The sequence below is a fragment of the Pseudophryne corroboree genome, unplaced genomic scaffold, assembly GCF_028390025.1.
Source record: "Pseudophryne corroboree isolate aPseCor3 unplaced genomic scaffold, aPseCor3.hap2 scaffold_129, whole genome shotgun sequence".
NCBI lineage: Eukaryota > Metazoa > Chordata > Amphibia > Anura > Myobatrachidae > Pseudophryne > Pseudophryne corroboree.
The window spans coordinates 818,509-845,000 of record NW_026967915.1 but is presented as its reverse complement, the minus strand read 5'-3'; the positions used below and the strand labels follow the sequence as shown (position 1 = coordinate 845,000).

The window sequence follows — 26,492 nt, the reverse complement described above, 5'->3', positions numbered from 1 at the left end:
TTGATTGAGAAAGTCAGTAAGCCCCAGTGGCCTAATGGATAAGGCACTGGCCGCCTAAGCCAGGGATTGTGGGTTCAAGTCTCATCTGGGGTGGAACTCATTAAAGCAGCTGTGTCGTCACTAGAGTTGATATTTTATCGTTGCTTCAACTGTACAACAGTCTTGTAGTGCAAAAACATGACCACAGAAGCTAAAAATTACATTTATTATAACATTGTTGTGTTTTTTTTGTTTACTTTTCTATCACTGTGAAAAGCTTATTCAAGTGCCATCTGGCATGCATGATCCTTTGTTGCTCATCATTCATCACCAAAAATGATTTTCTTTTTAAATTCTTATGACTGTACTGATTGTATTGAATAAAATCCACATCTAGCATAACTGTTTTATGCTGCACAGTGCTCCAGTGGTGCAATTGGACAGCGTGTGGTACTTATAAGACAGTATCTGTTGAGCAATGTCAAGGTTGTGAACTCAAGTCTCACCTGAAGCAGTTTTGTTTACAGTTTTTTTCCATTTTCTTATGTCATTAGTCATTGATTATAATCTTCTACCTTAATATTTAATATGATATTACAAAGGATGGAAGAAAGAAAGAAAGAAAGAAAGAAAGAAAGAAAGAAAGAAAGAAAGAAAGAAAGAAAGAAAGAAAGAAAAAACACAAACATGATTGTGAATTTAAGTTGTCAGCACACATCTGCTTTGTTTCAAATGCACTGCATATCTTCCTTCAGTCAGCCAACAAAACAGCAATTGAAAAGATTAACACACTGTTGGTAAAGCAGTTGCATCAAATAGTTTTTTTGCAATAGAGCATGATAATCCATATTGACAGCTCTGAATAGTACCAGCACATTTCTTGCTGGACTTGGTAATGCAAAGAACACAGTAAACAGCTTCACTTTTTCTCAAAAATAAATAATTGACTATTAAAAACCTATCAGTCTTGAATAAGAAAGTCAGTAAGCCCCAGTGGCCTAATGGCTAAGGCACTGGCCTCCTAAGCCAGGGATTGTGGGTTCAAGTCCCACCTGGGGTGGAACTCATTAAAGCAGCTGTGTCGTCACTAGAGTTGATATTTTATCCTTGTTTCAACTGTACAACAGTCTTGTAGTGTTTAGATTGCAAAAACATGACCACAGAAGCTAAAAATGACATTTATTATAACATTGTTGTGGTTTTTTTGTTTACTTTTCTATCACTGTGGAAAGCTTATTCAAGTGCCATCTGGCCTGCATGATCCTTTGTTGCTCATCATTCATCACCAAAAATGATTTTCTTTTTAAATTCTTATGACTGTACTGATTGTATTGAATAAAATCCACATCTAGCATAACTGTTTTATGCTGCAAAGTGCTCCAGTGGTGCAATTGGACAGCGCGTGGTACTTATAAGACAGTATCTGTTGAGCAATGTCAAGGTTGTGAATTCAAGTCTCACCTGAAGCAGTTTTGTTTACAGTTTTTTTTCCTTTTTCTTATGTCATTAGTCATTGATTATAATCTTCTACCTTAATATTTAATATGATATTACAAAGGATGGAAGAAAGAAAGAAAGAAAGAAAGAAAGAAAGAAAGAAAGAAAGAAAGAAAGAAAGAAAGAAAGAAAGAAAGAAAGAAAGAAAAAACACAAATATGATTGTAAATTTAAGTTGTCAGCACACATCTGCTTTGGTTCAAATGCACTGCATATCTTCCTTCAGTCAGCCAACAAAACAGCAATTGAAAAGATTAACACACTGTTGGTAAAGCAGTTGCATCAAATAGTTTTTTTGCAATAGAGCATGATAATCCATACTGACAGCTCGGGATAGTACCAGCACATTTCTTGCTGGACTTGGTAATGCAAAGAACACAGTAAACAGCTTCACTTTTTCTCAAAAATAAATAATTGACTATTAAAAACATATCAGTCTTGAAGGAGAAAGTCAGTAAGCCCCAGTGGCCTAATGGATAAGGCACTGGCCTCCTAAGCCAGGGATTGTGGGTTCAAGTCCCATCTGGGGTGTAACTCATTAAAGCAGCTGTGTTGTCACTAGAGTTGATACTTTATCCTTGCTTCAACTGTACAACAGTCTTGTAGTGTTTAGATTGCAAAAACATGACCACAGAAGCGAAAAATGACATTTATTATAACATTGTTGTGGGTTTTTTGTTTACTTTTCTATCACTGTGAAAAGCTTATTCAAGTGCCATCTGGCATGCATGATCCTTTGTTGCTCATCATTCATCACCAAAAATGATTTTCTTTTTAAATTCTTATGACTGTACTGATTGTATTGAATAAAATCCATATCTAGCATAACTGTTTTATGCTGCACAGTGCTCCAGTGGTGCAATTGGACAGCGCGTGGTACTTATAAGACAGTATCTGTTGAGCAATGTCAAGGTTGTGAATTCAAGTCTCACCTGAAGCAGTTTTGTTTACAGTTTTTTTCCTTTTTCTTATGTCATTAGTCATTGATTATAATCTTCTACCTTAATATTTAATATGATATTACAAAGGATGGAAAAAAGAAAGAAAGAAAGAAAGAAAGAAAGAAAGAAAGAAAGAAAGAAAGAAAGAAAGAAAGAAAGAAAGAAAGAAAAAACTCAAATATGATTGTAAATTTAAGTTGTCAGCACACATCTGCTTTGGTTCAAATGCACTGCATATCTTCCTACAGTCAGCCAACAAAACAGCAATTGAAAAGATTAACACACTGTTGGTAAAGCAGTTGCATCAAATAGTTTTTTTGCAATAGAGCATGATAATCCATACTGACAGCTCTGGATAGTACCAGCACATTTCTTGCTGGACTTGGTAATGCAAAGAACACAGTAAACAGCTTCACTTTTTCTCAAAAATAAATAATTGACTATTAAAAACCTATCAGTCTTGAATGAGAAAGTCAGTAAGCCCCAGTGGCCTAATGGATAAGGCACTGGCCTCCTAAGCCAGGGATTGTGGGTTCAAGTCCCATCTGGGGTGGAACTCATTAAAGCAGCTGTGTCGTCACTAGAGTTTATATTGTATCCTTACTTCAACTGTACAACAGTCTTGTAGTGTTTAGATTGCAAAAACATGACCACAGAAGCTAAAAATGACATTTATTATAACATTGTTGTGGTTTTTTTGTTTACTTTTCTATCACTGTGGAAAGCTTATTCAAGTGCCATCTGGCATGCATGATCCTTTGTTGCTCATCATTCATCACCAAAAATGTTTTTTTTTTAAATTCTTATGACTGTACTGATTGTATTGAATAAAATCCACATCTAGCATAACTGTTTTATGCTGCAAAGTGCTCCAGTGGTGCAATTGGACAGCGCGTGGTACTTATAAGACAGTATCTGTTGAGCAATGTCAAGGTTGTGAATTCAAGTCTCACCTGAAGCAGTTTTGTTTACAGTTTTTTTCCTTTTTCTTATGTCATTAGTCATTGATTATAATCTTCTACCTTAATATTTAATATGATATTACAAAGGATGGAAGAAAGAAAGAAAGAAAGAAAGAAAGAAAGAAAGAAAGAAAGAAAGAAAGAAAGAAAGAAAAAACACAAATATGATTGTAAATTTAAGTTGTCAGCACACATCTGCTTTGGTTCAAATGCACTGCATATCTTCCTTCAGTCAGCCAACAAAACAGCAATTGAAAAGATTAACACACTGTTGGTAAAGCAGTTGCATCAAATAGTTTTTTTGCAATAGAGCATGATAATCCATACTGACAGCTCTGGATAGTACCAGCACATTTCTTGCTGGACTTGGTAATGCAAAGAACACAGTAAACAGCTTCACTTTTTCTCAAAAATAAATAATTGACTATTAAAAACATATCAGTCTTGAATGAGAAAGTCAGTAAGCCCCAGTGGCCTAATGGATAAGGCACTGGCCTCCTAAGCCAGGGATTGTGGGTTCAAGTCCCATCTGGGGTGGAACTCATTAAAGCAGCTGTGACGTCACTAGAGTTGATACTTTATCCTTGCTTCAACTGTACAACAGTATTGTAGTGTTTAGATTGCAAAAACATGACCACAGAAGCTAAAAATTACATTTATTATAACATTGTTGTGTTTTTTTTGTTTACTTTTCTATCACTGTGGAAAGCTTATTCAAGTGCCATCTGGCATGCATGATCCTTTGTTGCTCATCATTCATCACCAAAAATGATTTTCTTTTTAAATTCTTATGACTGTACTGATTGTATTGAATAAAATCCACATCTAGCATAACTGTTTTATGCTGCACAGTGCTCCAGTGGTGCAATTGGACAGCGCGTGGTACTAATAAGACAGTATCTGTTGAGCAATGTCAAGGTTGTGAATTCAAGTCTCACCTGAAGCAGTTTTGTTTACAGTTTTTTTCCTTTTTCTTATGTCATTAGTCATTGATTATAATCTTCTACCTTAATATTTAATATGATATTACAAAGGATGGAAGAAAGAATGAAAGAAAGAAAGAAAGAAAGAAAGAAAGAAAGAAAGAAAGAAAGAAAGAAAGAAAGAAAGAAAGAAAAAACACAAATATGATTGTGAATTTAAGTTGTCAGCACACATCTGCTTTGGTTCAAATGCACTGCATATCTTCCTTCAGTGAGCCAACAAAACAGCAATTGAAAAGATTAACACACTGTTGGTAAAGCAGTTGCATCAAATAGATTTTTTGCAATAGAGCATGATAATCCATACTGACAGCTCTGGATAGTACCAGCACATTTCTTGCTGGACTTGGTAATGCAAAGAACACAGTAAACAGCTTCACTTTTTCTCAAAAATAAATAATTGACTATTAAAAACCTATCAGTCTTGAATGAGAAAGTCAGTAAGCACCAGTGGCCTAATGGCTAAGGCACTGGCCTCCTAAGCCAGGGATTGTGGGTTCAAGTCCCACCTGGGGTGGAACTCATTAAAGCAGCTGTGTCGTCACTAGAGTTGATATTTTATCCTTGTTTCAACTGTACAACAGTCTTGTAGTGTTTAGATTGCAAAAACATGACCACAGAAGCTAAAAATGACATTTATTATAACATTGTTGTGGTTTTTTTGTTTACTTTTCTATCACTGTGGAAAGCTTATTCAAGTGCCATCTGGCCTGCATGATCCTTTGTTGCTCATCATTCATCACCAAAAATGATTTTCTTTTTAAATTCTTATGACTGTACTGATTGTATTGAATAAAATCCACATCTAGCATAACTGTTTTATGCTGCACAGTGCTCCAGTGGTGCAATTGGACAGCGCGTGGTACTTATAAGACAGTATCTGTTGAGCAATGTCAAGGTTGTGGATTCAAGTCTCACCTGAAGCAGTTTTGTTTACAGTTTTTTTCCTTTTTCTTATGTCATTAGTCATTGATTATAATCTTCTACCTTAATATTTAATATGATATTACAAAGGATGGAAGAAAGAAAGAAAGAAAGAAAGAAAGAAAGAAAGAAAGAAAGAAAGAAAAAACACAAATATAATTGTAAATTTAAGTTGTCAGCACACATCTGCTTTGGTTCAAATGCACTGCATATCTTCCTTCAGTCAGCCAACAAAACAGCAATTGAAAAGATTAACACACTGTTGGTAAAGCAGTTGCATCAAATAGTTTTTTTGCAATAGAGCATGATAATCCATACTGACAGCTCTGGATAGTACCAGCACATTTCTTGCTGGACTTGGTAATGCAAAGAACACAGTAAACAGCTTCACTTTTTCTCAAAAATAAATAATTGACTATTAAAAACATATCAGTCTTGAATGAGAAATTCAGTAAGCCCCAGTGGCCTAATGGATAAGGCACTGGCCTCCAAAGCCAGGGATTGTGGGTTCAAGTCTCATCTGGGGTGTAACTCATTAAAGCAGCTGTGTTGTCACTAGAGTTGATACTTTATCCTTGCTTCAACTGTACAACAGTCTTGTAGTGTTTAGATTGCAAAAACATGACCACAGAAGTGAAAAATGACATTTATTATAACATTGTTGTTGGTTTTTTGTTTACTTTTCTATCACTGTGAAAAGCTTATTCAAGTGCCATCTTGCATGCATGATCCTTTGTTGCTCATCATTCATCACCAAAAATGATTTTCTTTTTAAATTCTTATGACTGTACTGATTGTATTGAATAAAATCCACATCTAGCATAACTGTTTTATGCTGCACAGTGCTCCAGTGGTGCAATTGGACAGCGCGTGGTACTTATAAGACAGTATCTGTTGAGCAATGTCAAGGTTGTGAATTCAAGTCTCACCTGAAGCAGTTTTGTTTACAGTTTTTTTCCTTTTTCTTATGTCATTAGTCATTGATTATAATCTTCTACCTTAATATTTAATATGATATTACAAAAGATGAAAGAAAGAAAGAAAGAAAGAAAGAAAGAAAGAAAGAAAGAAAGAAAGAAAGAAAGAAAGAAAGAAAGAAAGAAAGAAAGAAAGAAAAAAAACACAAATATGATTGTGATTTTAAGTTGTCAGCACACATCTGCTTTGGTTCAAATGCACTGCATATCTTCCTTCAGTCAGCCAACAAAACAGCAATTGAAAAGATTAACACACTGTTGGTAAAGCAGTTGCATCAAATAGTTTTTTTGCAATAGAGCATGATAATCCATACTGACAGCTCTGGGTAGTACCAGCACATTTCTTGCTGGACTTGGTAATGCAAAGAACACAGTAAACAGCTTCACTTTTTCTCAAAAATAAATAATTGACTATTAAAAACCTATCAGTCTAGAATGAGAAAGTCAGTGAGCCCCAGTGGCCTAATGGATAAGGCACTGGCCTTCTAAGCAAGGGATTGTGGGTTCAAGTCCCATCTGGGGTGGAACTCATTAAAGCAGCTGTGTCGTCACTAGAGTTGATATTTTATCCTTGCTTCAACTGTACAACAGTCTTGTAGTGTTTAGATTGCAAAAACATAACCACAGAAGCTAAAAATGATATTTATTATAACATTGTTGTGGATTTTTTTTTTACTTTTCTATCACTGTGGAAAGCTTATTCAAGTGCCATCTGGCATGCATGATCCTTTGTTGCTCATCATTCATCACCAAAAATGATTAAATTTTTAAATTCTTATCACTGTACTGATTGTATTGAATAAAATCCACATCTAGCATAACTGTTTTATGCTGCAAAGTGCTCCAGTGGTGCAATTGGTCAGAGCGTGGTACTTATAAGACAGTATCTGTTGAGCAATATCAAGGTTGTGAATTCAAGCCTCACCTGAAGCAGTTTAGTTTACAGTTTTTTTCCTTTTTCTTATGTCATTAGTCATTGATTATAATCTTCTACCTTAATATTTAATATGATATTACAAAGGATGGAAGAAAGAAAGAAAGAAAGAAAGAAAGAAAGAAAGAAAGAAAGAAAGAAAGAAAGAAAGAAAGAAAGAAAGAAAGAAAAAACACAAACATGATTGTGAATTTAAGTTGTCAGCACACATCTGCTTTGGTTCAAATGCACTGCATATCTTCCTTCAGTCAGCCAACAAAACAACAATGGAAAAGATTAACATACTGTAGGTAAAGCAGTTGCATCAATTTGATTTTTTGCAATAGAGCATGATAATCCATACTGGCAGCTCTGGATAGTACCAGCACATTTCTTGCTGGACTTGGTAATGCAAAGAACACAGTAAACAGCTTCACTTTTTCTCAAAAATAAATAATTGACTATTAAAAACCTATCAGTCTTGAATGAGAAAGTCAGTAAGCCCCAGTGGCCTAATGGATAAGGCACTGGCCTCCTAAGCCAGGGATTGTGGGTTCAAGTCCCATCTGGGGTGGAACTCATTAAAGCAGCTGTGTCGTCACTAGAGTTTATATTGTATCCTTACTTCAACTGTACAACAGTCTTGTAGTGTTTAGATTGCAAAAACATGACCACAGAAGCTAAAAATGACATTTATTATAACATTGTTGTGGTTTTTTTGTTTACTTTTCTATCACTGTGGAAAGCTTATTCAAGTGCCATCTGGCATGCATGATCCTTTGTTGCTCATCATTCATCACCAAAAATGTTTTTTTTTTAAATTCTTATGACTGTACTGATTGTATTGAATAAAATCCACATCTAGCATAACTGTTTTATGCTGCAAAGTGCTCCAGTGGTGCAATTGGACAGCGCGTGGTACTTATAAGACAGTATCTGTTGAGCAATGTCAAGGTTGTGAATTCAAGTCTCACCTGAAGCAGTTTTGTTTACAGTTTTTTTCCTTTTTCTTATGTCATTAGTCATTGATTATAATCTTCTACCTTAATATTTAATATGATATTACAAAGGATGGAAGAAAGAAAGAAAGAAAGAAAGAAAGAAAGAAAGAAAGAAAGAAAGAAAGAAAGAAAGAAAGAAAGAAAGAAAGAAAGAAAGAAAAAACACAAATATGATTGTAAATTTAAGTTGTCAGCACACATCTGCTTTGGTTTAAATGCACTGCATATCTTCCTTCAGTCAGCCAACAAAACAGCAATTGAAAAGATTAACACACTGTTGGTAAAGCAGTTGCATCAAATAGTTTTTTTGCAATAGAGCATGATAATCCATACTGACAGCTCTGGATAGTACCAGCACATTTCTTGCTGGACTTGGTAATGCAAAGAACACAGTAAACAGCTTCACTTTTTCTCAAAAATAAATAATTGACTATTAAAAACATATCAGTCTTGAATGAGAAAGTCAGTAAGCCCCAGTGGCCTAATGGATAAGGCACTGGCCTCCTAAGCCAGGGATTGTGGGTTCAAGTCCCATCTGGGGTGGAACTCATTAAAGCAGCTGTGACGTCACTAGAGTTGATACTTTATCCTTGCTTCAACTGTACAACAGTATTGTAGTGTTTAGATTGCAAAAACATGACCACAGAAGCTAAAAATTACGTTTATTATAACATTGTTGTGTTTTTTTTGTTTACTTTTCTATCACTGTGGAAAGCTTATTCAAGTGCCATCTGGCATGCATGATCCTTTGTTGCTCATCATTCATCACCAAAAATGATTTTCTTTTTAAATTCTTATGACTGTACTGATTGTATTGAATAAAATCCACATCTAGCATAACTGTTTTATGCTGCACAGTGCTCCAGTGGTGCAATTGGACAGCGCGTGGTACTAATAAGACAGTATCTGTTGAGCAATGTCAAGGTTGTGAATTCAAGTCTCACCTGAAGCAGTTTTGTTTACAGTTTTTTTCCTTTTTCTTATGTCATTAGTCATTGATTATAATCTTCTACCTTAATATTTAATATGATATTACAAAGGATGGAAGAAAGAATGAAAGAAAGAAAGAAAGAAAGAAAGAAAGAAAGAAAGAAAAAACACAAATATGATTGTGAATTTAAGTTGTCAGCACACATCTGCTTTGGTTCAAATGCACTGCATATCTTCCTTCAGTGAGCCAACAAAACAGCAATTGAAAAGATTAACACACTGTTGGTAAAGCAGTTGCATCAAATAGATTTTTTGCAATAGAGCATGATAATCCATACTGACAGCTCTGGATAGTACCAGCACATTTCTTGCTGGACTTGGTAATGCAAAGAACACAGTAAACAGCTTCACTTTTTCTCAAAAATAAATAATTGACTATTAAAAACCTATCAGTCTTAAATGAGAAAGTCAGTAAGCACCAGTGGCCTAATGGCTAAGGCACTGGCCTCCTAAGCCAGGGATTGTGGGTTCAAGTCCCACCTGGGGTGGAACTCATTAAAGCAGCTGTGTCGTCACTAGAGTTGATATTTTATCCTTGTTTCAACTGTACAACAGTCTTGTAGTGTTTAGATTGCAAAAACATGACCACAGAAGCTAAAAATGACATTTATTATAACATTGTTGTGGTTTTTTTGTTTACTTTTCTATCACTGTGGAAAGCTTATTCAAGTGCCATCTGGCCTGCATGATCCTTTGTTGCTCATCATTCATCACCAAAAATGATTTTCTTTTTAAATTCTTATGACTGTACTGATTGTATTGAATAAAATCCACATCTAGCATAACTGTTTTATGCTGCACAGTGCTCCAGTGGTGCAATTGGACAGCGCGTGGTACTTATAAGACAGTATCTGTTGAGCAATGTCAAGGTTGTGGATTCAAGTCTCACCTGAAGCAGTTTTGTTTACAGTTTTTTTCCTTTTTCTTATGTCATTAGTCATTGATTATAATCTTCTACCTTAATATTTAATATGATATTACAAAGGATGGAAGAAAGAAAGAAAGAAAGAAAGAAAGAAAGAAAGAAAGAAAGAAAGAAAAAACACAAATATAATTGTAAATTTAAGTTGTCAGCACACATCTGCTTTGGTTCAAATGCACTGCATATCTTCCTTCAGTCAGCCAACAAAACAGCAATTGAAAAGATTAACACACTGTTGGTAAAGCAGTTGCATCAAATAGTTTTTTTGCAATAGAGCATGATAATCCATACTGACAGCTCTGGATAGTACCAGCACATTTCTTGCTGGACTTGGTAATGCAAAGAACACAGTAAACAGCTTCACTTTTTCTCAAAAATAAATAATTGACTATTAAAAACATATCAGTCTTGAATGAGAAATTCAGTAAGCCCCAGTGGCCTAATGGATAAGGCACTGGCCTCCAAAGCCAGGGATTGTGGGTTCAAGTCTCATCTGGGGTGTAACTCATTAAAGCAGCTGTGTTGTCACTAGAGTTGATACTTTATCCTTGCTTCAACTGTACAACAGTCTTGTAGTGTTTAGATTGCAAAAACATGACCACAGAAGTGAAAAATGACATTTATTATAACATTGTTGTTGGTTTTTTGTTTACTTTTCTATCACTGTGAAAAGCTTATTCAAGTGCCATCTTGCATGCATGATCCTTTGTTGCTCATCATTCATCACCAAAAATGATTTTCTTTTTAAATTCTTATGACTGTACTGATTGTATTGAATAAAATCCACATCTAGCATAACTGTTTTATGCTGCACAGTGCTCCAGTGGTGCAATTGGACAGCGCGTGGTACTTATAAGACAGTATCTGTTGAGCAATGTCAAGGTTGTGAATTCAAGTCTCACCTGAAGCAGTTTTGTTTACAGTTTTTTTCCTTTTTCTTATGTCATTAGTCATTGATTATAATCTTCTACCTTAATATTTAATATGATATTACAAAAGATGAAAGAAAGAAAGAAAGAAAGAAAGAAAGAAAGAAAGAAAGAAAGAAAGAAAGAAAGAAAGAAAGAAAGAAAGAAAAAAAACACAAATATGATTGTGATTTTAAGTTGTCAGCACACATCTGCTTTGGTTCAAATGCACTGCATATCTTCCTTCAGTCAGCCAACAAAACAGCAATTGAAAAGATTAACACACTGTTGGTAAAGCAGTTGCATCAAATAGTTTTTTTGCAATAGAGCATGATAATCCATACTGACAGCTCTGGGTAGTACCAGCACATTTCTTGCTGGACTTGGTAATGCAAAGAACACAGTAAACAGCTTCACTTTTTCTCAAAAATAAATAATTGACTATTAAAAACCTATCAGTCTAGAATGAGAAAGTCAGTGAGCCCCAGTGGCCTAATGGATAAGGCACTGGCCTTCTAAGCAAGGGATTGTGGGTTCAAGTCCCATCTGGGGTGGAACTCATTAAAGCAGCTGTGTCGTCACTAGAGTTGATATTTTATCCTTGCTTCAACTGTACAACAGTCTTGTAGTGTTTAGATTGCAAAAACATAACCACAGAAGCTAAAAATGATATTTATTATAACATTGTTGTGGATTTTTTTTTTACTTTTCTATCACTGTGGAAAGCTTATTCAAGTGCCATCTGGCATGCATGATCCTTTGTTGCTCATCATTCATCACCAAAAATGATTAAATTTTTAAATTCTTATCACTGTACTGATTGTATTGAATAAAATCCACATCTAGCATAACTGTTTTATGCTGCAAAGTGCTCCAGTGGTGCAATTGGTCAGAGCGTGGTACTTATAAGACAGTATCTGTTGAGCAATATCAAGGTTGTGAATTCAAGCCTCACCTGAAGCAGTTTAGTTTACAGTTTTTTTCCTTTTTCTTATGTCATTAGTCATTGATTATAATCTTCTACCTTAATATTTAATATGATATTACAAAGGATGGAAGAAAGAAAGAAAGAAAGAAAGAAAGAAAGAAAGAAAGAAAGAAAGAAAGAAAGAAAGAAAGAAAGAAAAAACACAAACATGATTGTGAATTTAAGTTGTCAGCACACATCTGCTTTGGTTCAAATGCACTGCATATCTTCCTTCAGTCAGCCAACAAAACAACAATGGAAAAGATTAACATACTGTAGGTAAAGCAGTTGCATCAATTTGATTTTTTGCAATAGAGCATGATAATCCATACTGGCAGCTCTGGATAGTACCAGCACATTTCATGCTGGACTTGGTAATGCAAAGAACACAGTAAACAGCTTCACTTTTTCTCAAAAATAAATAATTGACTATTAAAAACCTATCAGTTTTGAAGGAGAAAGTAAGTAAGCCCCAGTGGCCCTTTGGATAAGGCACTGGCCTCCTAAACCAGGGATTGTGGGTTCAAGTCCCATCTGGGGTAGAACTCATTAAAGCAGCTGTGTCGTCACTAGAGTTAATATTTTATCCTTGCTTCAACTGTACAACAGTCTTGTAGTGTTTAGATTGCAAAAACATGACCACAGAAGCTAAAAATGACATTTATTATAACATTGTTGTGGGTTTTTTGTTTACTTTTCTATCACTGTGGAAAGCATATTCAAGTGCCATCTGGCATGCATGATCCTTTGTTGCTCATCATTCATCACCAAAAAATGATTTTCTTTTTAAATTCTTATGACTGTACTGATTGTATTGAATAAAATCCACATCTAGCATAACTGTTTTATGCTGCAAAGTGCTCCAGTGGTGCAATTGGACAGCGTGTGTTACTTATAAGACAGTATCTGTTGAGCAATGTCAAGGTTGTGAATTCAAGTCTCACCTGAAGCAGTTTTGTTTACAGTTTTTTTCCTTTTTCTTATGTCATTAGTCATTGATTATAATCTTCTACCTTAATATTTAATATATTACAAAGGATGGAAGAAAGAAAGAAAGAAAGAAAGAAAGAAAGAAAGAAAGAAAGAAAGAAAGAAAGAAAGAAAGAAAGAAAAAACACAAATATGATTGTGAATTTAAGTTGTCAGCACACATCTGCTTTGGTTCAAATGCACTGCATATCTTCCTTCAGTCAGCCAACAAAACAGCAATTGAAAAGATTAACACACTGTTGGTAAAGCAGTTGCATCAAATAGTTTTTTTGCAATAGAGCATGATAATCCATACTGACAGCTCTGGATAGTACCAGCACATTTCTTGCTGGACTTGGTAATGCAAAGAACACAGTAAACAGCTTCACTTTTTCTCAAAAATAAATAATTGACTATTAAAAACCTATCAGTCTTGAATGAGAAAGTCAGTAAGCCCCAGTGGCCTAATGGATAAGGCACTGGCCTCCTAAGCCAGGGATTGTGGGTTCAAGTCCCATCTGGGGTGGAACTCATTAAAGCAGCTGTGTCGTCACTAGAGTTGATACTTTATCCTTGCTTCAACTGTACAACAGTCTTGTAGTGTTTAGATTGCAAAAACATGACCACAAAAGCGAAATATGACATTTATTATAACATTGTTGTGGGTTTTTTGTTTACTTTTCTATCACTGTGAAAAGCTTATTCAAGTGCCATCTGGCATGCATGATCCTTTGTTGCTCATCATTCATCACCAAAAATGATTTTCTTTTTAAATTCTTATGACTGTACTGATTGTATTGAATAAAATCCACATCTAGCATAACTGTTTTATGCTGCACAGTGCTCCAGTGGTGCAATTGGACAGCGCGTGGTACTTATAAGACAGTATCTGTTGAGCAATGTCAAGGTTGTGAATTCAAGTCTCACCTGAAGCAGTTTTGTTTACAGTTTTTTTCCTTTTTCTTATGTCATTAGTCATTGATTATAATCTTCTACCTTAATATTTAATATGATATTACAAAGGATGGAAAGAAAGAAAGAAAGAAAGAAAGAAAGAAAGAAAGAAAGAAAGAAAGAAAGAAAGAAAGAAAGAAAGAAAAAACACAAATATGATTGTAAATTTAAGTTGTCAGCACACATCTGCTTTGGTTCAAATGCACTGCATATCTTCCTTCAGTCAGCCAACAAAACAGCAATTGAAAAGATTAACACACTGTTGGTAAAGCAGTTGCATCAAATAGTTTTTTTGCAATAGAGCATGATAATCCATACTGACAGCTCTGGATAGTACCAGCACATTTCTTGCTGGACTTGGTAATGCAAAGAACACAGTAAACAGCTTCACTTTTTCTCAAAAATAAATAATTGACTATTAAAAACATATCAGTCTTGAATGAGAAAGTCAGTAAGCCCCAGTGGTCTAATGGATAACGCACTGGCCTCCTAAGCCAGGGATTGTGGGTTCAAGTCCCATCTGGGGTGGAACTCATTAAAGCAGCTGTGTCGTCACTAGAGTTGATACTTTATCCTTGCTTCAACTGTACAACAGTCTTGTAGTGTTTAGATTGCAAAAACATGACCACAGAAGCTAAAAATGACATTTATTATAACATTGTTGTGGTTTTTTTGTTTACTTTTCTATCACTGTGGAAAGCTTATTCAAGTGCCATCTGGCATGCATGATCCTTTGTTGCTCATCATTCATCACCAAAAATGATTTTCTTTTTAAATTCTTATGACTGTACTGATTGTATTGAATAAAATCCACATCTAGCATAATTGTTTTATGCTGCACAGTGCTCCAGTGGTGCAATTGGACAGCGCGTGGTACTTATAAGACAGTATCTGTTGAGCAATGTCAAGGTTGTGAATTCAAGTCTCACCTGAAGCAGTTTTGTTTACAGTTTTTTTCCTTTTTCTTATGTCATTAGTCATTGATTATAATCTTCTACCTTAATATTTAATATGATATTACAAAGGATGGAAGAAAGAATGAAAGAAAGAAAGAAAGAAAGAAAGAAAGAAAGAAAGAAAGAAAGAAAGAAAGAAAGAAAGAAAAAAAAAACACAAATATGATTGTGAATTTAAGTTGTCAGCACACATCTGCTTTGGTTCAAATGCACTGCATATCTTCCTTCAGTCAGCCAACAAAACAGCAATTGAAAAGATTAACACACTGTTGGTAAAGCAGTTGCATCAAACAGATTTTTTGCAATATAGCATGATAATCCATACTGACAGCTCTGGATAGTACCAGCACATTTCTTGCTGGACTTGGTAATGCAAAGAACACAGTAAACAGCTTCACTTTTTCTCAAAAATAAATAATTGACTATTAAAAACCTATCAGTCTTGAATGAGAAAATCAGTAAGACCCAGTGGCCTAATGGCTAAGGCCCTGGCTTCCTAAGCCAGGGATTGTGGGTTCAAGTCCCATCTGGGGTTGAACTCATTAAAGCAGCTGTGTCGTCACTAGAGTTGATATTTTATCCTTGTTTCAACTGTACAACAGTCTTGTAGTGTTTAGATTGCAAAAACTTGACCACAGAAGCTAAAAATGACATTTATTATAACATTGTTGTGGTTTTTTTGTTTACTTTTCTATCACTGTGGAAAGCTTATTCAAGTGCCATCTGGCCTGCATGATCCTTTGTTGCTCATCATTCATCACCAAAAATGATTTTCTTTTTAAATTCTTATGACTGTACTGATTGTATTGAATAAAATCCACATCTAGCATAACTATTTTATGCTGCAAAGTGCTCCAGTGGTGCAATTGGACAGCGCGTGGTACTTATAAGACAGTATCTGTTGAGCAATGTCAAGGTTGTGAATTCAAGTCTCACCTGAAGCAGTTTTGTTTACAGTTTTTTTCCTTTTTCTTATGTCATTAGTCATTGATTATAATCTTCTACCTTAATATTTAATATGATATTACAAAGGATGGAAGAAAGAAAGAAAGAAAGAAAGAAAGAAAGAAAGAAAGAAAGAAAGAAAGAAAGAAAGAAAGAAAAAACTCAAATATGATTGTAAATTTAAGTTGTCAGCACACATCTGCTTTGGTTCAAATGCACTGCATATCTTCCTTCAGTCAGCCAACAAAACAGCAATTGAAAAGATTAACACACTGTTGGTAAAGCAGTTGCATCAAATAGTTTTTTTGCAATAGAGCATGATAATCCATACTGACAGCTCTGGATAGTACCAGCACATTTCTTGCTGGACTTGGTAATGCAAAGAACACAGTAAACAGCTTCACTTTTTCTCAAAAATAAATAATTGACTATTAAAAACATATCAGTCTTGAATGAGAAAGTCAGTAAGCTCCAGTGGCCTAATGGATAAGGCACTGGCCTCCTAAGCCAGGTATTGTGGGTTCAAGTCCCATCTGGGGTGGAACTCCTTAAAGCAGCTGTGTTGTCACTAGAGTTGATATTTTATCCTTGCTTCAACTGTACAACAGTCTTGTAGTGTTTAGATTGCAAAAACATGACCACAGAAGCGAAAAATGACATTTATTATAACATTGTTGTGGGTTTTTTGTTTACTTTTCTATCACTGTGAAAAGCTTATTCAAGTGCCATCTGGCATGCATGATCCTTTGTTGCTCATCATTCATCACCAAAAATGATTTTCTTTTTAAATTCTTATGACTGTACTGATTGTATTGAATAAAATCCACATCTAGCATAACTGTTTTATGCTGCACAGTGCTCCAGTGGTGCAATTGGACAGTGCGTGGTACTTATAAGACAGTATCTGTTGAGCAATGTCAAGGTTGTGAATTCAAGTCTCACCTGAAGCAGTTTTGTTTACAGTTTTTTTCCTTTTTCTTAGGTCATTAGTCATTGATTATAATCTTCTACCTTAATATTTAATATGATATTACAAAGGATGAAAGAAAGAAAGAAAGAAAGAAAGAAAGAAAGAAAGAAAAAACACAAATATGATTGTAAATTTAAGATGTCAGCACACATCTGCTTTGGTTCAAATGCACTGCATATCTTCCTTCAGTCAGCCAACAAAACAGCAATTGAAAAGATTAACACACTGTTGGTAAAGCAGTTGCATCAAATAGATTTTTTGCAATATAGCATGATAATCCATACTGACAGCTCTGGATAGTACCAGCACATTTCTTGCTGGACTTGGTAATGCAAAGAACACAGTAAACAGCTTCACTTTTTCTCAAAAATAAATAATTGACTATTAAAAACCCATCAGTCTTGAATGAGAAAGTCAGTAAGCCCCAGTGGCCTAATGGATAAGGCACTGGCCTCCTAAGCCAGGGATTGTGGGTTCAAGTCCCATCTGGGGTGGAACTCATTAAAGCAGCTGTGTCGTCACTAGAGTTGATATGTTATCCTTGCTTCAACTGTACAACAGTCTTGTAGTGTTTAGATTGCAAAAACATGACCACAGAAGCTAAAAATGACATATATTATAACATTGTTGTGGTTTGTTTGTTTACTTTTCTATCACTGTGAAAAGCTTATTCAAGTGCCATCTGGCATGCATGATCCTTTGTTGCTCATCATTCATCACCAAAAATGATTTTCTTTTTAAATTCTTATGACTGTACTGATTGTATTGAATAAAATCCACATCTAGCATAACTGTTTTATACTGCAAAGTGCTCCAGTGGTGCAATTGGACAGCGCGTGGTACTTATAAGACAGTATCTGTTGAGCAATGTCAAGGTTGTGAATTCAAGTCTCACCTGAAGCAGTTTTGTTTACAGTTTTTTTCCTTTTTCTTATGTCATTAGTCATTGATTATAATCTTCTACCTTAATATTTAATATGATATTACAAAGGATGAAAGAAAGAAAGAAAGAAAGAAAGAAAGAAAGAAAGAAAGAAAGAAAGAAAGAAAGAAAGAAAAAAAACACAAATATGATTGTGAATTTAAGTTGTCAGCACACATCTGCTTTGGTTCAAATGCACTGCATATCTTCCTTCAGTGAGCCAACAAAACAGCAATTGAAAAGATTAACACACTGTTGGTAAAGCAGTTGCATCAAATAGATTTTTTGCAATATAGCATGATAATCCATACTGACAGCTCTGGATAGTACCAGCACATTTCTTGCTGGACTTGGTAATGCAAAGAACACAGTAAACAGCTTCACTTTTTCTCAAAAATAAATAATTGACTATTAAAAACCTATCAGTCTTGAATGAGAAAGTCAGTAAGACCCAGTGGCCTAATGGCTAAGGCCCTGGCCTTCTAAGCCAGGGATTGTGGGTTCAAGTCCCATCTGGGGTGGAACTCATTAAAGCAGCTGTGTCGTCACTAGAGTTGATATTTTATCCTTGTTTCAACTGTACAACAGTCTTGTAGTGTTTAGATTGCAAAAACTTGACAACAGAAGCTAAAAATGACATTTATTATAACATTGTTGTGGTTTTTTTGTTTACTTTTCTATCACTGTGGAAAGCTTATTCAAGTGCCATCTGGCCTGCATGATCCTTTGTTGCTCATCATTCATCACCAAAAATGATTTTCTTTTTAAATTCTTATGACTGTACTGATTGTATTGAATAAAATCCACATCTAGCATAACTGTTTTATGCTGCAAAGTGCTCCAGTGGTGCAATTGGACAGCGCGTGGTACTTATAAGACAGTATCTGTTGAGCAATGTCAAGGTTGTGAATTCAAGTCTCACCTGAAGCAGTTTTGTTTACAGTTTTTTTCCTTTTTCTTATGTCATTAGTCATTGATTATAATCTTCTACCTTAATATTTAATATGATATTACAAAGGATGGAAGAAAGAAAGAAAGAAAGAAAGAAAGAAAGAAAGAAAGAAAGAAAGAAAGAAAGAAAGAAAGAAAGAAAGAAAGAAAGAAAGAAAGAAAAAACTCAAATATGATTGTAAATTTAAGTTGTCAGCACACATCTGCTTTGGTTCAAATGCACTGCATATCTTCCTTCAGTCAGCCAACAAAACAGCAATTGAAAAGATTAACACACTGTTGGTAAAGCAGTTGCATCAAATAGTTTTTTTGCAATAGAGCATGATAATCCATACTGACAGCTCTGGATAGTACCAGCACATATCTTGCTGGACTTGGTAATGCAAAGAACACAGTAAACAGCTTCACTTTTTCTCAAAAATAAATAATTGACTATTAAAAACATATCAGTCTTGAATGAGAAAGTCAGTAAGCTCCAGTGGCCTAATGGATAAGGCACTGGCCTCCTAAGCCAGGTATTGTGGGTTCAAGTCCCATCTGGGGTGGAACTCATTAAAGCAGCTGTGTTGTCACTAGAGTTGATACTTTATCCTTGCTTCAACTGTACAACAGTCTTGTAGTGTTTAGATTGCAAAAACATGACCACAGAAGCGAAAAATGACATTTATTATAACATTGTTGTGGGTTTTTTGTTTACTTTTCTATCACTGTGAAAAGCTTATTCAAGTGCCATCTGGCATGCATGATCCTTTGTTGCTCATCATTCATCACCAAAAATGATTTTCTTTTTAAATTCTTATGACTGTACTGATTGTATTGAATAAAATCCACATCTAGCATAACTGTTTTATGCTGCACAGTGCTCCAGTGGTGCAATTGGACAGTGCGTGGTACTTATAAGACAGTATCTGTTGAGCAATGTCAAGGTTGTGAATTCAAGTCTCACCTGAAGCAGTTTTGTTTACAGTTTTTTTCCTTTTTCTTATGTCATTAGTCATTGATTATAATCTTCTACCTTAATATTTAATATGATATTACAAAGGATGAAAGAAAGAAAGAAAGAAAGAAAGAAAGAAAGAAAGAAAGAAAGAAAGAAAGAAAGAAAGAAAGAAAGAAAGAAAAAACACAAATATGATTGTAAATTTAAGTTGTCAGCACACATCTGCTTTGGTTCAAATGCACTGCATATCTTCCTTCAGTCAGCCAACAAAACAGCAATTGAAAAGATTAACACACTGTTGGTAAAGCAGTTGCATCAAATAGATTTTTTGCAATATAGCATGATAATCCATACTGACAGCTCTGGATAGTACCAGCACATTTCTTGCTGGACTTGGTAATGCAAAGAACACAGTAAACAGCTTCACTTTTTCTCAAAAATAAATAATTGACTATTAAAAACCCATCAGTCTTGAATGAGAAAGTCAGTAAGCCCCAGTGGCCTAATGGATAAGGCACTGGCCTCCTAAGCCAGGGATTGTGGGTTCAAGTCCCATCTGGGGTGGAACTCATTAAAGCAGCTGTGTCGTCACTAGAGTTGATATGTTATCCTTGCTTCAACTGTACAACAGTCTTGTAGTGTTTAGCTTGCAAAAACATGACCACAGAAGCTAAAAATGACATTTATTATAACATTGTTGTGGTTTTTTTGTTTACTTTTCTATCACTGTGGAAAGCTTATTCAAGTGCCATCTGGCATGCATGATCCTTTGTTGCTCATCATTCATCACCAAAAATGATTTTCTTTTTAAATTCTTATGACTGTACTGATTGTATTGAATAAAATCCACATCTAGCATAACTGTTTTATACTGCAAAGTGCTCCAGTGGTGCAATTGGACAGCGCGTGGTACTTATAAGACAGTATCTGTTGAGCAATGTCAAGGTTGTGAATTCAAGTCTCACCTGAAGCAGTTTTGTTTACAGTTTTTTTCCTTTTTCTTATGTCATTAGTCATTGATTATAATCTTCTACCTTAATATTTAATATGATATTACAAAGGATGAAAGAAAGAAAGAAAGAAAGAAAGAAAGAAAGAAAGAAAGAAAGAAAGAAAGAAAGAAAAAAAACACAAATATGATTGTGAATTTAAGTTGTCAGCACACATCTGCTTTGGTTCAAATGCACTGCATATCTTCCTTCAGTGAGCCAACAAAACAGCAATTGAAAAGATTAACACACTGTTGGTAAAGCAGTTGCATCAAATAGATTTTTTGCAATATAGCATGATAATCCATACTGACAGCTCTGGATAGTACCAGCACATTTCTTGCTGGACTTGGTAATGCAAAGAACACAGTAAACAGCTTCACTTTTTCTCAAAAATAAATAATTGACTATTAAAAACCTATCAGTCTTGAATGAGAAAGTCAGTAAGCCCCAGTGGCCTAATGGATAAGGCACTGGCCTCCTAAGCCAGGGATTGTGGGTTCAAGTCCCATCTGCGGTGGAACTCATTAAAGCAGCTGTGTCGTCACTAGAGTTGATATTTTATCCTTGCTTCAACTGTATAACAGTCTTGTAGTGTTTAGATTGCAAAAACATGACCACAGAAGCGAAAAATGACATTTATTATAACATTGTTGTGGGTTTTTTGTTTACTTTTCTATCACTGTGGAAAGCTTATTCAAGTGCCATCTGGCCTGCATGATCCTTTGTTGCTCATCATTCATCACCAAAAATGATTTTCTTTTTAAATTCTTATGACTGTACTGATTGTATTGAATAAAATCCACATCTAGCATAACTGTTTTATGCTGCAAAGTGCTCCAGTGGTGCAATTGGACAGCGCGTGGTACTTATAAGACAGTATCTGTTGAGCAATGTCAATGTTGTGAATTCAAGTCTCACCTGAAGCAGTTTTGTTTACAGTTTTTTTTTTCCTTTTTCTTATGTCATTAGTCATTGATTATAATCTTCTACCTTAATATTTAATATAATATTACAAAGGATGGAAGAAAGAAAGAAAGAAAGAAAGAAAGAAAGAAAGAAAGAAAGAAAGAAAGAAAAAGAAAGAAAGAAAGAAAGAAAGAAAGAAAGAAAGAAAGAAAGAAAGAAAGAAAGAAAGAAAGAACACAAATATGATTGTGAATTTAAGTTGTCAGCACACATCTGCTTTGGTTCAAATGCACTGCATATCTTCCTTCAGTCAGCCAACAAAACAGCAATTGAAAAGATTAACACACTGTTGGTAAAGCAGTTGCATCAAATAGATTTTTTGCAATATAGCATGATAATCCATACTGACAGCTCTGGATAGTACCAGCACATTTCTTGCTGGACTTGGTAATGCAAAGAACACAGTAAACAGCTTCACTTTTTCTCAAAAATAAATAATTGACTATTAAAAACCTATCAGTCTTGAATGAGAAAGTCGGTAAGCCCCAGTGGCCTAATGGATAAGGCACTGGCCTCCTAAGCCAGGGATTGTGGGTTCAAGTCCCATCTGGGGTGGAACTCATTAAAGCAGCTGTGTCGTCACTAGAGTTGATATTTTATCCTTGCTTCAACTGTATAACAGTCTTGTAGTGTTTAGATTGCAAAAACATGACCACAGAAGCTAAAAATGACATTTATTATAACATTGTTGTGGTTTTTTTGTTTACTTTTCTATCACTGTGGAAAGCTTATTCAAGTGCCATCTGGCCTGCATGATCCTTTGTTGCTCATCATTCATCACCAAAAATGATTTTCTTTTTAAATTCTTATGACTGTACTGATTGTATTGAATAAAATCCACATCTAGCATAACTGTTTTATGCTGCAAAGTGCTCCAGTGGTGCAATTGGACAGCGCGTGGTACTTATAAGACAGTATCTGTTGAGCAATGTCAATGTTGTGAATTCAAGTCTCACCTGAAGCAGTTTTGTTTACAGTTTTTTTTTCCTTTTTCTTATGTCATTAGTCATTGATTATAATCTTCTACCTTAATATTTAATATAATATTACAAAGGATGGAAGAAAGAAAGAAAGAAAGAAAGAAAGAAAGAAAGAAAGAAAGAAAGAAAGAAAGAAAGAAAGAAAGAAAGAAAGAAAGAAAAAACACAAATATGATTGTAAATTTAAGTTGTCAGCACACATCTGCTTTGGTTCAAATGCACTGCATATCTTCCTTCAGTCAGCCAACAAAACAGCAATTGAAAAGATTAACACACTGTTGGTAAAGCAGTTGCATCAAATAGTTTTTTTGCAATAGAGCATGATAATCCATACTGACAGCTCTGGATAGTACCAGCACATTTCTTGCTGGACTTGGTAATGCAAAGAACACAGTAAACAGCTTCACTTTTTCTCAAAAATAAATAATTGACTATTAAAAACCTATCAGTCTTGAATGAGAAAGTCAGTAAGCCCCAGTGGCCTAATGGATAAGGCACTGGCCTCCTAAGCCAGGGATTGTGGGTTCAAGTCCCATCTGGGGTGGAACTCATTAAAGCAGCTGTGTCGTCACTAGAGTTGATACTTTATCCTTGCTTCAACTGTACAACAGTCTTGTAGTGTTTAGATTGCAAAAACATGACCACAAAAGCGAAATATGACATTTATTATAACATTGTTGTGGGTTTTTTGTTTACTTTTCTATCACTGTGAAAAGCTTATTCAAGTGCCATCTGGCATGCATGATCCTTTGTTGCTCATCATTCATCACCAAAAATGATTTTCTTTTTAAATTCTTATGACTGTACTGATTGTATTGAATAAAATCCACATCTAGCATAACTGTTTTATGCTGCACAGTGCTCCAGTGGTGCAACTGGACAGCGTGTGGTACTTATAAGACAGTATCTGTTGAGCAATGTCAAGGTTGTGAATTCAAGTCTCACCTGAAGCAGTTTTGTTTACAGTTTTTTTCCTTTTTCTTATGTCATTAGTCATTGATTATAATCTTCTACCTTAATATTTAATATGATATTACAAAGGATGGAAGAAAGAAAGAAAGAAAGAAAGAAAGAAAGAAAGAAAGAAAGAAAGAAAGAAAGAAAGAAAGAGAGAAAGAAAGAAAGAAAGAAAGAAAGAAAGAAAGAAAGAAAGAAAAAAAAGAAAGAAAGAAAGAAAGAAAGAAAGAAAGAAAGAAAGAAAGAAAGAAAGAAAGAAAGAAAGAAAGAAAGAAAGAACACAAATATGATTGTGAATTTAAGTTGTCAGCACACATCTGCTTTGGTTCAAATGCACTGCATATCTTCCTTCAGTCAGCCAACAAAACAGCAATTGAAAAGATTAACACACTGTTGGTAAAGCAGTTGCATCAAATAGATTTTTTGCAATATAGAATGATAATCCATACTGACAGCTCTGGATAGTACCAGCACATTTCTTGCTGGACTTGGTAATGCAAAGAACACAGTAAACAGCTTCACTTTTTCTCAAAAATAAATAATTGACTATTAAAAACCTATCAGTCTTGAATGAGAAAGTCAGTAAGCCCCAGTGGCCTAATGGATAAGGCACTGGCCTCCTAAGCCAGGGATTGTGGGTTCAAGTCCCATCTGGGGTGGAACTCATTAAAGCAGCTGTGTCATCACTAGAGTTGATACTTTATCCTTGCTTCAACTGTACAACAGTCTTGTAGTGTTTAGATTGCAAAAACATGACCACAGAAGCTAAAAATGACATTTATTATAACATTGTTGTGGTTTTTTTGTTTACTTTTCTATCACTGTGGAAAGCTTATTCAAGTGCCATCTGGCATGCATGATCCTTTGTTGCTCATCATTCATCACCAAAAATGATTTTCTTTTTAAATTCTTATGACTGTACTGATTGTATTGAATAAAATCCACATCTAGCATAACTGTTTTATGCTGCACAGTGCTCCAGTGGTGCAATTGGACAGCGCGTGGTACTTATAAGACAGTATCTGTTGAGCAATGTCAAGGTTGTGAATTCAAGTCTCACCTGAAGCAGTTTTGTTTACAGTTTTTTTCCTTTTTCTTATGTCATTAGTCATTGATTATAATCTTCTACCTTAATATTTAATATGATATTACAAAGGATGGAAGAAAGAAAGAAAGAAAGAAAGAAAGAAAGAAAGAAAGAAAGAAAGAAAGAAAGAAAGAAAGAAAGAAAGAAAGAAAGAAAAAACACAAATATGATTGTGAATTTAAGTTGTCAGCACACATCTGCTTTGGTTCAAATGCACTGCATATCTTCCTTCAGTCAGCCAACAAAACAGCAATTGAAAAGATTAACACACTGTTGGTAAAGCAGTTGCATCAAATAGATTTTTTGCAATATAGCATGATAATCCATACTGACAGCTCTGGATAGTACCAGCACATTTCTTGCTGGACTTGGTAATGCAAAGAACACAGTAAACAGCTTCACTTTTTCTCAAAAATAAATAATTGACTATTAAAAACCTATCAGTCTTGAATGAGAAAGTCAGTAAGCCCCAGTGGCCTAATGGATAAGGCACTGGCCTCCTAAGCCAGGGATTGTGGGTTCAAGTCCCATCTGCGGTGGAACTCATTAAAGCAGCTGTGTCGTCACTAGAGTTGATATTTTATCCTTGCTTCAACTGTATAACAGTCTTGTAGTGTTTAGATTGCAAAAACATGACCACAGAAGCGAAAAATGACATTTATTATAACATTGTTGTGGGTTTTTTGTTTACTTTTCTATCACTGTGGAAAGCTTATTCAAGTGCCATCTGGCCTGCATGATCCTTTGTTGCTCATCATTCATCACCAAAAATGATTTTCTTTTTAAATTCTTATGACTGTACTGATTGTATTGAATAAAATCCACATCTAGCATAACTGTTTTATGCTGCAAAGTGCTCCAGTGGTGCAATTGGACAGCGCGTGGTACTTATAAGACAGTATCTGTTGAGCAATGTCAATGTTGTGAATTCAAGTCTCACCTGAAGCAGTTTTGTTTACAGTTTTTTTTTTCCTTTTTCTTATGTCATTAGTCATTGATTATAATCTTCTACCTTAATATTTAATATAATATTACAAAGGATGGAAGAAAGAAAGAAAGAAAGAAAGAAAGAAAGAAAGAAAGAAAGAAAGAAAGAAAGAAAAAAAAGAAAGAAAGAAAGAAAGAAAGAAAGAAAGAAATAAAGAAAGAAAGAACACAAATATGATTGTGAATTTAAGTTGTCAGCACACATCTGCTTTGGTTCAAATGCACTGCATATCTTCCTTCAGTCAGCCAACAAAACAGCAATTGAAAAGATTAACACACTGTTGGTAAAGCAGTTGCATCAAATAGATTTTTTGCAATATAGCATGATAATCCATACTGACAGCTCTGGATAGTACCAGCACATTTCTTGCTGGACTTGGTAATGCAAAGAACACAGTAAACAGCTTCACTTTTTCTCAAAAATAAATAATTGACTATTAAAAACCTATCAGTCTTGAATGAGAAAGTCAGTAAGCCCCAGTGGCCTAATGGATAAGGCACTGGCCTCCTAAGCCAGGGATTGTGGGTTCAAGTCCCATCTGGGGTGGAACTCATTAAAGCAGCTGTGTCGTCACTAGAGTTGATATTTTATCCTTGCTTCAACTGTACAACAGTCTTGTAGTGTTTAGATTGCAAAAACATGACCTCAGAAGCTAAAAATTACATTTATTATAACATTGTTGTGGTTTTTTTGTTTACTTTTCAATCACTGTGGAAAGCTTATTCAAGTGCCATCTGGCCTGCATGATCCTTTGTTGCTCATCATTCATCACCAAAAATGATTTTCTTTTTAAATTCTTATGACTGTACTGATTGTATTGAATAAAATCCACATCTAGCATAACTGTTTTATGCTGCAAAGTGCTCCAGTGGTGCAATTGGACAGCGCGTGGTACTTATAAGACAGTATCTGTAGAGCAATGTCAATGTTGTGAATTCAAGTCTCACCTGA

The 26,492-nt window shown here is 34.9% G+C and overlaps 23 non-coding genes across 23 annotated transcripts; all 23 read left to right on the top strand.

The window, feature by feature from the left end:
- Nucleotides 1–966: 966 nt before the first annotated feature.
- TRNAR-CCU (transfer RNA arginine (anticodon CCU)) lies at nucleotides 967–1,039 on the top strand. The gene has a single exon. It is a non-coding gene; the product is annotated as a tRNA-Arg (tRNA).
- Nucleotides 1,040–1,934: 895 nt separating this feature from the next.
- On the top strand, nucleotides 1,935–2,007 carry TRNAR-CCU (transfer RNA arginine (anticodon CCU)). Its single transcript has one exon. It is a non-coding gene; the product is annotated as a tRNA-Arg (tRNA).
- An 890-nt stretch (nucleotides 2,008–2,897) lies between these two features.
- TRNAR-CCU (transfer RNA arginine (anticodon CCU)) lies at nucleotides 2,898–2,970 on the top strand. Its single transcript has one exon. It is a non-coding gene; the product is annotated as a tRNA-Arg (tRNA).
- An 873-nt stretch (nucleotides 2,971–3,843) lies between these two features.
- TRNAR-CCU (transfer RNA arginine (anticodon CCU)) lies at nucleotides 3,844–3,916 on the top strand. The gene has a single exon. It is a non-coding gene; the product is annotated as a tRNA-Arg (tRNA).
- Nucleotides 3,917–4,806: 890 nt separating this feature from the next.
- On the top strand, nucleotides 4,807–4,879 carry TRNAR-CCU (transfer RNA arginine (anticodon CCU)). Its single transcript has one exon. It is a non-coding gene; the product is annotated as a tRNA-Arg (tRNA).
- Nucleotides 4,880–5,741: 862 nt separating this feature from the next.
- TRNAW-CCA (transfer RNA tryptophan (anticodon CCA)) lies at nucleotides 5,742–5,814 on the top strand. The gene has a single exon. It is a non-coding gene; the product is annotated as a tRNA-Trp (tRNA).
- A 900-nt stretch (nucleotides 5,815–6,714) lies between these two features.
- TRNAR-UCU (transfer RNA arginine (anticodon UCU)) lies at nucleotides 6,715–6,787 on the top strand. The gene has a single exon. It is a non-coding gene; the product is annotated as a tRNA-Arg (tRNA).
- An 890-nt stretch (nucleotides 6,788–7,677) lies between these two features.
- On the top strand, nucleotides 7,678–7,750 carry TRNAR-CCU (transfer RNA arginine (anticodon CCU)). Its single transcript has one exon. It is a non-coding gene; the product is annotated as a tRNA-Arg (tRNA).
- Nucleotides 7,751–8,647: 897 nt separating this feature from the next.
- On the top strand, nucleotides 8,648–8,720 carry TRNAR-CCU (transfer RNA arginine (anticodon CCU)). The gene has a single exon. It is a non-coding gene; the product is annotated as a tRNA-Arg (tRNA).
- An 862-nt stretch (nucleotides 8,721–9,582) lies between these two features.
- Nucleotides 9,583–9,655, top strand: TRNAR-CCU (transfer RNA arginine (anticodon CCU)). Its single transcript has one exon. It is a non-coding gene; the product is annotated as a tRNA-Arg (tRNA).
- Nucleotides 9,656–10,517: 862 nt separating this feature from the next.
- On the top strand, nucleotides 10,518–10,590 carry TRNAW-CCA (transfer RNA tryptophan (anticodon CCA)). Its single transcript has one exon. It is a non-coding gene; the product is annotated as a tRNA-Trp (tRNA).
- An 888-nt stretch (nucleotides 10,591–11,478) lies between these two features.
- On the top strand, nucleotides 11,479–11,551 carry TRNAR-UCU (transfer RNA arginine (anticodon UCU)). The gene has a single exon. It is a non-coding gene; the product is annotated as a tRNA-Arg (tRNA).
- Nucleotides 11,552–13,386: 1,835 nt separating this feature from the next.
- TRNAR-CCU (transfer RNA arginine (anticodon CCU)) lies at nucleotides 13,387–13,459 on the top strand. Its single transcript has one exon. It is a non-coding gene; the product is annotated as a tRNA-Arg (tRNA).
- A 2,797-nt stretch (nucleotides 13,460–16,256) lies between these two features.
- Nucleotides 16,257–16,329, top strand: TRNAR-CCU (transfer RNA arginine (anticodon CCU)). The gene has a single exon. It is a non-coding gene; the product is annotated as a tRNA-Arg (tRNA).
- Nucleotides 16,330–17,179: 850 nt separating this feature from the next.
- Nucleotides 17,180–17,252, top strand: TRNAR-CCU (transfer RNA arginine (anticodon CCU)). Its single transcript has one exon. It is a non-coding gene; the product is annotated as a tRNA-Arg (tRNA).
- Nucleotides 17,253–19,103: 1,851 nt separating this feature from the next.
- On the top strand, nucleotides 19,104–19,176 carry TRNAR-CCU (transfer RNA arginine (anticodon CCU)). The gene has a single exon. It is a non-coding gene; the product is annotated as a tRNA-Arg (tRNA).
- An 886-nt stretch (nucleotides 19,177–20,062) lies between these two features.
- Nucleotides 20,063–20,135, top strand: TRNAR-CCU (transfer RNA arginine (anticodon CCU)). The gene has a single exon. It is a non-coding gene; the product is annotated as a tRNA-Arg (tRNA).
- An 872-nt stretch (nucleotides 20,136–21,007) lies between these two features.
- TRNAR-CCU (transfer RNA arginine (anticodon CCU)) lies at nucleotides 21,008–21,080 on the top strand. Its single transcript has one exon. It is a non-coding gene; the product is annotated as a tRNA-Arg (tRNA).
- Nucleotides 21,081–22,011: 931 nt separating this feature from the next.
- TRNAR-CCU (transfer RNA arginine (anticodon CCU)) lies at nucleotides 22,012–22,084 on the top strand. The gene has a single exon. It is a non-coding gene; the product is annotated as a tRNA-Arg (tRNA).
- An 896-nt stretch (nucleotides 22,085–22,980) lies between these two features.
- Nucleotides 22,981–23,053, top strand: TRNAR-CCU (transfer RNA arginine (anticodon CCU)). The gene has a single exon. It is a non-coding gene; the product is annotated as a tRNA-Arg (tRNA).
- Nucleotides 23,054–24,052: 999 nt separating this feature from the next.
- On the top strand, nucleotides 24,053–24,125 carry TRNAR-CCU (transfer RNA arginine (anticodon CCU)). Its single transcript has one exon. It is a non-coding gene; the product is annotated as a tRNA-Arg (tRNA).
- Nucleotides 24,126–25,019: 894 nt separating this feature from the next.
- TRNAR-CCU (transfer RNA arginine (anticodon CCU)) lies at nucleotides 25,020–25,092 on the top strand. Its single transcript has one exon. It is a non-coding gene; the product is annotated as a tRNA-Arg (tRNA).
- A 922-nt stretch (nucleotides 25,093–26,014) lies between these two features.
- Nucleotides 26,015–26,087, top strand: TRNAR-CCU (transfer RNA arginine (anticodon CCU)). The gene has a single exon. It is a non-coding gene; the product is annotated as a tRNA-Arg (tRNA).
- Nucleotides 26,088–26,492: the final 405 nt, after the last annotated feature.